Here is an 11,180-nt window from a genome sequence, read left to right as displayed (position 1 = left end):
GAGGAGGTGAGCAGGTTCCCCCAGGACGGAATGCAGTATGAAGCCTGAGAAACCAGTCTTTTTAATACTTTTATAACTGTCAGAAGAGTTGCTCCAATTTTAGGAGGCATTCAGAGAATAGACAGTATATCCCTAAGAATGTGCATTTCAGTAGGCTACTTCTCAGTTTCTGGGGATGACTAATATTGTCGTGTAGTCCTCGCTCTCTCTCTGGAAGAAGCATTGATGTCACTTGACAACGGAGTATTATTATCCGTGTCCATGCAGAGGCTCCATTAGCAAAGCCTGATAAACAGTTGAGACCTCTTAGATATATTGGTCTCCTCCCAAATTCCCTTTATAGTGATCCTTAAATAATTAATTTCTGTGGATGTGATTAAATCATCACTGGCAGACAGGAGCAATTTACAAATGACAAATAAACTGTGAGTAGACCACACTGCAGTCATGAATAAAATCAGAGGTGCAGGACCACCTGGGTGGCTCAGTAGGTTAATGCCTCTGCCTTTGGCTCAGGTCATGATCTCAGGGTCCTGGGATCGGGCCCCGCATCGGGCTCTCTGCTCGGCGGGGAGCCTGCTTCCCATCCTTCTCTCTCTGCTTGCCTCTCTGCTACTTGTGTCTGTCAAATAAATAAATAAAAATCTTTAAAAAAAATAAAATCAGAGGTACAGACTTCCTTCATTGGGCTGATACATAAAACCTCTTTGACATCTTTTTTTTTTTTTTAAATAAATCACTTCTTTCTTACAATGTATAGCCAAGAAATACCACATGTAATTCTTAAAATTAAGTATTACAGTTCATTTCTAAGGTCATCACATTTGTCTCCCAACATCCTATAACTTTCTCTATAAATCTTAGATAAATCATACCTTCATTCAGTATTTCATTCTGCAATTAATCCTTATTAAATGTTAGCGCTGTACTCCCAATTCCTGATCTCAATCTAGTCAAAAGCTTCAGGGAATATGTTTCTGTGCTCAGGAGATGAAGTTATAGTGAGGAATGCAGTATTCTTTTAAGTATGCCGATATTGTGATGGAAAAATAACTGAGTTTCAGTCTCTATAAACTGGAGGCTGAAGACCACACAGACACTGACAGTGTAGCCAACTTGATGAATAAATTCATGGAATTAGTCTCATGTGCTCCTAAATAGTTATCTAACTTGGCAAAGCCCTAATTATGCAGGGTACCCTTAATGCCCAAATCAGAACCCTGCTGGACTGATGAGAGGTATTTAATGAGATCAGATATGGATGCATGGAAAGGGCCATAGCAGCTTATGTCCAAGACCTTGAGGCTTAGCTTCTCTATCCACTTCCATATAAATGTAGTGGATGATTTATTTTCAAATGTCGTAACAATTACACTTCTTCACTCATTAAAATGTATCATTGATTATATATAGTACATTTATCCCAAGAGGACTTGTTTATGGTAGACAGTTTTAATGCACAGTTAGTAATTAAGAATTCTGGATCTGCATTTTCATTGGACTTTTCTTTTTTTTAAAGATTTTTTATTTATTTATGTGACAGAGAGACATCACAAGTAGGCAGAGAGGCAAGCAGAGAGAGAGAGGAGGAAGCAGGCTCTCTGCTGAGCAGAGAGCCCAATGTGGGACTCCATCCCAGGTCCCTGAGATCATGACCCGAGCCAAAGGCAGGAGCCCAACCCATTGAGCCACCCAGGCGCCCCATCATTGGACTTTGATTGTAATATGATTGCCTAGGCTTTTAATATCTCAGGATTGCATTTTTGTAGGCAGAAAAGATCCTGGAAACACTGGAGATGTTTTATAGAAGAGTCATACGTCATCACACCCTGTGGTTCCTTTTAGTTTCATCTGTTTATACATGGAAATTAGCTCTAACAAATGAAAGCTACAAATGGATGGACTCTGCAAACATGATCTCAGAACCTACAAATTTATGGAGGGGTCAGTGTTATGGTGAGGCTGTGCCATGTGTTTAACCAATGCTTTTAACTAGCCAAGGAACTCTTTCCTTCACATGTATTCCACTTAGGTAAGCAGTTGTACGTAAAAGAACTATTCTTTATTTTGACAGTATTACTTAATGTTTTTTTTTAAAAGATTTTATTTATTTATTTGACAGAGATCACAAGAAGGCAGAGAGGCAGGCAGAGAGAGAGAGGGAGAAGCAGGTTTCCCACTGACCAGAGAGCCTGATGTAGGGCTCGATCCCAGGACCTTGGGATCATGACCTGAGCCGAAGGCAGAGGCTTAACCCCCTGAGCTATCCAGGCGCCCCTACTTAACATTTTTTAAATTTTTTTCTAAATGAGTTTATTTTGTCTTAATGAATCAGCTCTTGACTTTTGTGTCTAGGATGATGTCACCATATTTAGGTAGAAAATATGTATCCACATGGCCTGACTCTTCTCTGAAACCCCCCACTTCTTCTACCTTCTGTTAGAAATATCTGAAAGTCCAATATCTATCTGTATGTATAGGTGATTTGTAATACATAATATAGTCTTTATGTAATATCTATCATATAATTACAGATTTGTATATACACATATTTTTTGTATTTATAGATGATAAAACACATCCAGTGAGTAGGAATGAATACAGTGGTTCATATTTTTTTAGATAAAACATTGTCTAGAATTTGGAGTCATGAAACTCTAGAAATAAAACTTGCTGTGAGGCAGATGTTTCATGAAAGTAGGTTTAGGCTAATAGAACGCAGCCGTTTTCAATAATGAAGTGGTGGAGTTCTATTTATTCTTTTACTCCTGGGTAGTAAAATAGGAGGGAAGTGTGGAGGGAAATTGAATGAAGGCACATAGCATAATTTAGGTATTTTTACCTTGGTAATTATTTTACCTCATTTTTACTATGGATTATAACCTTCTTTTTTTTTTCTTTGCTGTTGACTAAGAAATTCAGACCACAGAGACAGATAGAGCCTTTTCATGGAGAACTACTTGGTCTGCCTTTGAGGAAAGTGGTAATTCTCCGTGACCTCATAACCCCTCGCTAAATGGAGTATTAAACAGCCCACATCCATGAACAGGAGAATTAGCTTCTTTGGGTCAAAACACATTTAAATTCATTGAGATATAATATCCTTTCCAGTTTATAAATGAGAAATGTTTAACTAATTAAGGGATATCATTGCCATGTCATCCTTCACTGTTTGAAAATGACAAACTAGCGAAGTTAATCATAATGCAATCAGTGATGGTTGGTTTCCTCTTATATTAGTTAGACATAATGCAAATCAGTGAGGATCCAAGAGAAGTTAATGAAAGAATTCCACTTAACAAGGAAAAGAAATGAAAGATAGTTTCTTAAATATTCATTCTAAAGCAACTAAGCAAAAAACTATTTTTACTACTTTAGTTCAAAAGATTCGTAATAATAACCCACCATTTATTCTGATCTTCTTCTGGGCTAGACACAGAGCAAGGCAATGGTGGTATCACTATATTTAATCCTCACAGCAGTCTTATAAATTGAATAATTTTATCACCATTTATATATGAGGAAAGTAAATCTTGAGAAGCTAAATTACTTACCCAAGATCACCCAGCAGTAGGGCAGAGATAAAAATAGAAACAATTTTCTGACTTCCTAAAGACACTCTCTGACCTTCTTATCTGCTGCTTCTTTAAGATTATATAGTCTCGTGTCATTAAAACAGTTTCCCATTTGCCTTGCTCTAAGTGTCATTACTGAAGAAATAATTATATTCAAATATTTTGGCAAATCTTTTGACTGAAGGAAATTTACCTCAATATGTTTGCATTCCAGTGTTCTTGTATTTTAGTTACAAAATAGTTTCAGATCATCTCCAGTAAAAATCACTCTGTGTTAAATAAATTACTTGAAAGAACCACTGAACTCTTTAATCTATTAGTAGTTTTTCTAAGACTGAACATGCTGGAAGTAACATTGTACCTATCAACTGTATTTGTCAAATGTGCCCCATCAGATCCTTGACTTTAAGAGGAAAAAAAAAAAGACAGTATACATTCCAGAACTGCCTTGAGAGAAAAGTACAACACAAGTGTGAACATAAAATGCATAGCTCATCTCACAAATACATAGAAGTTGAGTGTAATGGTTGGTTTTTAGAATAATAATCAATCAGTCAATCATCTTCATTATCATCATCAAACTAGAGAGTGTTAATACCATTCTTACACCACATTCTAGTGTAGAACCATTGTCCTTCTATGTCTAGTCTTTCTTTTGCTAAGTGACGCCACATTGACAGGCTATGGTCATTATCTCTTGCCATTTTGGACCTTTGATAATCATTTTAATGATAAGCTCAGATGTACAAAATGTACTTCTGATAACAACCCAATACAATGTTTTTAGGTTACTATCAAATATAAGATACAGTGGGAGAAGCAGTGCACATTTAAAATCACAGTATTAAGCTAAGATTGTGGGGAGAAATAGAGGAAAAAATGTCATGCGACTTCTTGAGTTGAGTAATGTAGTTATTAAACAGTACAATGCAATGATATTTGGAAAATTTTATCACTGCTTGGGTCTATTAATCAATTTAGATACTCACACATTCATATTTTTATGAACACTTACTTTATTTGGCTACAATGTCAGAATAATTTTTCTCAATCTTAAAAGTTATAATCTGGAAAAGAAATTTATAATAGTGGCTGGTTGTTCTAATTATGTCCTTAGGATTTGGTATCAGAAGTAAGTTTATTTTCTACTTTTTTCCTGTGTTTCATCTGGCAAAGCAAGAATATACAACATTTCGCTTATTAGTTTAGATTGTCAGAAATAATGCAGTCAGCAGCTAGGCGTCTTTTACACAGACTCTTGGATAATTTTCAAAGTGGTGAAAAAGAAACCAAAAAAGAAAAAATTAAGAAGAATATACAAGCTCCCAGTTTCCAGTGCAGCTCTAGCATATAAATTAGAACTTCACAACTGGCAATATTGTGTTCAGCTTTAAAAATTCCCGAAGGTTTCTTTCATATACTTTCATGTAGTATTTGTTCTTTCTCTTGTCTGGTAGGTAGTTCTTAATCTGGGGAACGTTAGGTTTTAGAACTCAACTGTCTTCCTGAATTCATATGCCTGATTTTGTTCTATAATTGTATTCATTTCCATTGCTGCTTCCACAACTTGGCACATCCTTTGTATCTTTGAAGAATATATATTTATTGTCTCATAGCTCTATAGATCAGAAGTCTGGTGGGTTTAGCTATCATCTCTGATCTGGGTCTTAAAAGGCCAAAATCAAGGTACTCATCATCCCAGTCTCTTTTCTGGAGAAGAAAAGAGCTTCTTTTCTGGAAAAACTCTGGTAACCTCTTTTCTGGAGGTTTCCAGAGTTGTTCAGGTTGTGGCAGAATACTGTTGCATGCACTTGGATGACCTCGATCCTGATTTTCTCATGGCTGTCAGCTGGGAGCTTCCCTCAGCTCCAAAAGGCCCTCTCACTCTCTCTTCACTGCCCATGGGCCTGTGTGCCGATGATGGCCTCCAACTGGTTCCCACCCTTGGAGTCTTTCTGACATCCCTTTTGGCCACCTACCATTGGTTCCCAGCCAGGGAAATTTCTGTGTTCTTGATAGCTCATGCGATTAACTTAGGCCCACTTGGATAATCCAAAATAATCTCTATTTCGAAGGCAGCAATCTTAATTATATTTGCAAAGTCCTTTTTTCCCCAGGTATTGTAATGTATTCATGCTTTTTTGGAATAAGGGTACAGCCAGCTTTGAAGCTCATTAAATTGTGTACTACAAGAGTGCACTGTTTTTTTGTGTGTTTTTTTTTTTTCACAGTTTAACATCCCTGAGGTGAGATGAATTTTTAAATCAATAGTATGGTATAATCTGGAGCTCCTGGGTGGCTCTGTCACTTAAGAGTCAGACTTTTGGTTTTGGCTCAGGTCAAGATCTCAGGGTCCTGAGATTGAGCCACTCATTTGGCTCCATGCTAAGTAGGGAGTCTGCCTGAAGATTGCGTCACTTGCAAGCATGTCTTCTCTCTCTCTCTCTCTCAAATAAATAAATCTTTTAAAATGTACTATGTCATAATCTAGTGGGAAGGAATCTATCCTGCCTTACATAATATACCTACTGTGTACATTACTGGTTGTTCTGTATCATATGATGATACCTGTTACCATGATGCATTGGAATCAATGTAATGTAATTTGTTTTATGCTAACCTTAAATAGGATGTAAGCATACAAAGAGCTATCAGAATTCATGAATAAAACACAAACATCCCAGTTAAACATTGGACGGGTAAATAGACAAATCACAAAGGCAATCTTAATGGAAAATACGTGTACAAAAACTTCAACTATACTCGAGATCAAAGAAATTTACCTTAAAAGAAGCTTCCATTTTTTTTACCTATCCAACTAAAAATGTTGAGTGCATGATTCTTTTTGTTCATGAGAGTAGAAGGGAATGAAGTAGATGGTAGAAACAATTTTGGAGGCCAATTTTGCAGTGTATTTCATAAGATTTAAGTCTTCAAGTAGTCTAGGAATTTTTGTGATAGAAATATTTGCAGACCTGCACAAAGATTTCTATACATATTCTGTGTATGTATGAATAATGAAATGAAAAACTCCTGTTGTCAAATGAAAACAAACAAACAAACAAAAACTAGTGGTTCCATAAGCATGACACTTGCTTATAGAGAATGTTTTTGGGGGCAGTAGAAATAATGCTATATCAAGATCTCTTCAGAGAAGAAATACCAACTGGACAGAGTAGCTTATACAATAGAAGGTATAGTCATTTTGAGGGAGAAGAAAAGCAAGCATTGGTTATCTATACTTTCTTCTAGTTGAAATGAAAGAAGTGTCTCTTTTTCTGTCAGTGACTAATAACTCCACCCCCACTTGGAAACATACCACCTTCCATACCCCCTTTATCTGTACCTGCTCTCCATTATTTCCTCTGATGTTTACTTTATTTACATTCCCAAATTCTACTGCATCAGTATTTAACAGTTCTGAGGTCACTTCAGGAAAATATACCCACAAACACATATGCGTGCTTGCACACACACACACACACACACACAGCTGTGTGCATGTATAAACAAATTAATAAGCTCATGCCACCTAAGTACTGCATCCTTTCTCTTTTTATTGATCACAGTTTAGAATTCATTTTTCACATTCAGGTTTTTCATCCTGCTTCTTCTTCAACTCACAGCAGTTAATTCAAAATACTATGCATTTATTCAGCTGATAGTTCCTAAGATCTCCTTCTGAGGTCTAGTTCCATTTTTGTGAGATACAGGAATGACTTATCAGGAGGGAAGTATATATGCAGTAATGTTTGGAGACAGAACATAATAATCAAAAAGATCAGAAACTGACAAGTACAGTATAGGGGATTCAAGTAGGTTTCTGCAACAGAGAGTGACCAAAAGGTTTCTGATTTCATTGTTCAAGGAAGGTTAAATTAAGCTAAAATCCTCGTTATTAGAAGGTGTGGCAATTAGATGATATGATACCATATGTGGAAAACCCAAAAGACTCCACTCCAAATCTGCTAGAACTTATACAGGAATTCAGTAAAGTGTCAGGATATAAAATCAATGCACAGAAATCAGTTGCATTTCTCTACACCAAAAACAAGACAGAAGAAAGAGAAATTAAGGAGTCAGTCCCATTTACAATTGCACCCAAAACCATAAGGTACCTAGGAATAAACCTAACCAAAGAGGCAAAAAATCTATAATCAGAAAACTATAAAGTACTCATGAAAGAAATTGAGGAAGACACAAAAAAAGGGAAAAATTTTTCCATGTTCCTGGATTGGAAGAACAAATACTGTGAAAATGTCTATACTACCTAAAGCAATCTACACATTTAATGCAATCCCTAACAAAATCCCATCCATTTTTTTCAAAGAAATGGAACAAATAATCCCAAAATTTATATGGAATCAGAAAAGACCTCGAATAGCCAAAGGAATATTGAAAAAGAAAGCCAAAGTTGGTGGCATCACAATTCCAGACTTCAAGCTCTATTACAAAGCTGCCATCATCAAGGTCGTATGGTTCTGGCACAAAAACAGACACATAGATCCATGGAACAGAATAGAGAGCCCAGAAATAGACCCTCAACTCTATGGTCAACTAATCTTCGACAAAGCAGGAAAGAATGTCCAGTGGAAAAAAGACAGCCTATTCAACAAATGATATTTGGAAAATTGGACAGCCACATGCAGAAAAATGAAATTGGACCATTTCCTTACACCACGCATGAAAATAAGCTCAAAATAGATGAAGGACCTCAATGTGAGAAAGGAATCCATCAAAATCCTCGAGGAGAACATAGGCAGCAACCTCTTCGACCTCAACCAGAGCAACTTCTTCCTAGGAACATCACCAAAGGCAAGGGAAGCAAGGGCAAAAATGAACTCTTGGGACTTCATCAAGATCAAAAGCTTTTGCACAGCAAAGGAAAGAGTTAACAAAACCAAAAGACAACTGACAGAATGGGAAAAGATAATTTGTAAACGACATATCAGTTAAAGGGCTAGTATCTAAAATCTACAAAGAGCTTAGCAAACTCAACACCCAAAAAACAAATAATCCAATCAAGAAATGGGCAGAGGACATGAACAGACATTTCTGCAAAGAAGACATCCAGATGGCCAACAGACTCATGAAAAAATGCTCCACATCACTCGGCATTGGGAAATACAAATCAAAACCACAATGAGATACCACCTCACACCAGTCAGAATGGCTAAAATTAACAAGTCAGGAAATGACAGATGCTGTCAAGGATGCGGAGAAAGGGGAACCCTCCTACACTGTTGGTGAGAATGAAAGTGGTAAAACTCTGGAAAACAGCATGGAGGTTCCTCAAAAAGTTGAAAATAGAGCTACCCTATGACCCAGCAATTGTACTACTGGGTATTTACCCTAAAGATACAAATGTAGTGATCCTAAGGGGCATGTGCTCCCAAATGTTTATAGCCACAATGTCCACAATAGCAAACTATGGAAAGAACTTAGATGTCCATCAACAGATGAATGGATAAATATATATATATATATATATATATATATATATATATATATATATATATGGGAATACTATGCAGCCATAAAAAGAAATGAAATCTTGCCATTTGTGATGACGTGGATGGAACTAGAGGGTGTTATGTTTAGCGAAATAAGTCAATCGGAGAAAGACAACTATCATATGATCTCCCTGATATATGAGGAAGTGGAGATACAACGTGGGAGGTTTGGGGGGTAGGAAAAGAATAAACGAAACAAGATGGGAATGGGAAGGAGACAAACCATATGAAACTCTGTCACAAAACAAACTGAGGGTTGCTGGGGGAGGGGAGAGGGGGAGTGTGGTGGGTTTATGGACATTAGGGAGGGTATGTGCTATGGTGGATGCTGTGAAGTGTGTAAACCTGGCGATTCACAGACCTGTACCCCTGGGGCTAATAATACATTATATGTTTATTTAAAAAAATTTTTTTAAAAAGAAGGTGTGTCAATGAAAACAGAAAGAGAAATCCAGGTAGACATTATCTCAGATTTTAAGAAGTTGATTAGCTGGCTGGAGGAGATGCTACAGAACTTGGCAATAGCTCAGGCAAGGACCCTAAGAAAGAAACCTTTTTGAGGTTATTGAGATAGGTGAAGAAAGATAATCGGAGTGAAGTATATTATCCTGGAGAGAGAGCGGTAGAAGAGACTGTTAGAGGTCAAGCTGAGTGGGAGTTCAGATGGCAGGATTTAATGGTTGGAGTCATATTTTCCATAAGGAAACATATACTATAATGATCTGATTTTTTTTTCTTGTTTAAATATTGGTGTATTTGTGGTGTGGAAATGGATTGTGGAGGCAGGAGTGGAGTCCAGAGACCTGCTAAGAAGCTCTGGTAGGATGTGGTAGTCATTGTAGTAGCCTCCATGGAGATATAGAGAATTGTAGGGACACAGGATGTGTTTAAGAGTGCTGACTTTTGTACTGAAGAGAAGGGGATGAAAATGATAGGGGTAAGGGAAAGAAATCATGCTGGAACAGCTGGGAAGGTAATAGTCATCTTTCCTGAGATGACTTTGGACTCTAACTTAACCATGTTTCTGAAGTGATCCTGGTAAAAACCCTTTTAAATTTTAAATCCAGTTAAGAATTCTGAGTCCTTTCCTCCCTGGACCCCTGTGTAGCTTTTAGCACATAAAATCACTCTTTCCTTTGGTTTTATGGCTCTACCATTTATCTCACTTTCCTTTATGGGTCTTTTGCTGCAGCTCATCCCCTAAATGTTGGAATTCTTTCCCCTAGAGTTTCTTCATTATTCGATCCACATTGCCTTCTGAATATCAATGCTAATCACTTCTCATCTGTGTTCCCAGCCCAGGTATAATTCTCCCGACAGCTCTGTATGCCATACTACCTACTAAACACTAGTGATTTTAAGTGCTAGGAGTATTTCAGTAATCAAATTCCCTTTGTCTATGTTCACATTATGCTCTTTCTCTTATTTTAAGAGAAGTAATCTTCCACCAAGGGCTTGTTGTACATTGAATTATTGGTCTCATTTGCTCGCTGCCCTGTATTGTAACATGTAGACACACTGTGGCTTCATGGTGGGTACAATTCCACTCCTTACCTTATGATTTGCTTTGGCCAGGGCATTGGTGGTGTATATGACAAAATTTAAGGCTTAAGGGCCATTGGATGGACTTTCATATGAATTTCTGCCTTTCCTGATAAGAAGCTGATGCTTCAGGTAGCTGTTAGTCCAAGAAGGATGAGAGACATGTGGAGCAGACTTGGATCCAAGGATGGTTGGGCTTGGCTGCTGTAGCACAAACAAGAAATGATTGTGTCTTGTGCAGCAGTGAGATTTAGTGGGTGATCTTTAGCCAAAGCCAAGTCCTACAGAGCTCATATGGGACACATGGCAGCCATGCCTTACCCCCCTTTCTCTGTTGGCAGTCACATGGAATTATATTTAAATCTTGCTGTTTCTTTTTCTCAGTAGCTCTTAGAACACTCATTTACTCACTATGACCTCAAATCCTCTACCATCTTTTGATTGAGCTGCTCTGTATTTTATTGCTGATTTCCTTTGCTTTAAGGCTTACTAGAATGATTTTCTTTCTTTCTTTCTTTCTTTCTTTCTTTCTTTCTTTCTTTCTTTCTTT

Source organism: Mustela nigripes, chromosome 12 (assembly GCF_022355385.1).
Source record: "Mustela nigripes isolate SB6536 chromosome 12, MUSNIG.SB6536, whole genome shotgun sequence".
Classification (NCBI taxonomy): Eukaryota; Metazoa; Chordata; class Mammalia; order Carnivora; family Mustelidae; genus Mustela; species Mustela nigripes.
This window is presented reverse-complemented; position numbering follows the sequence as displayed.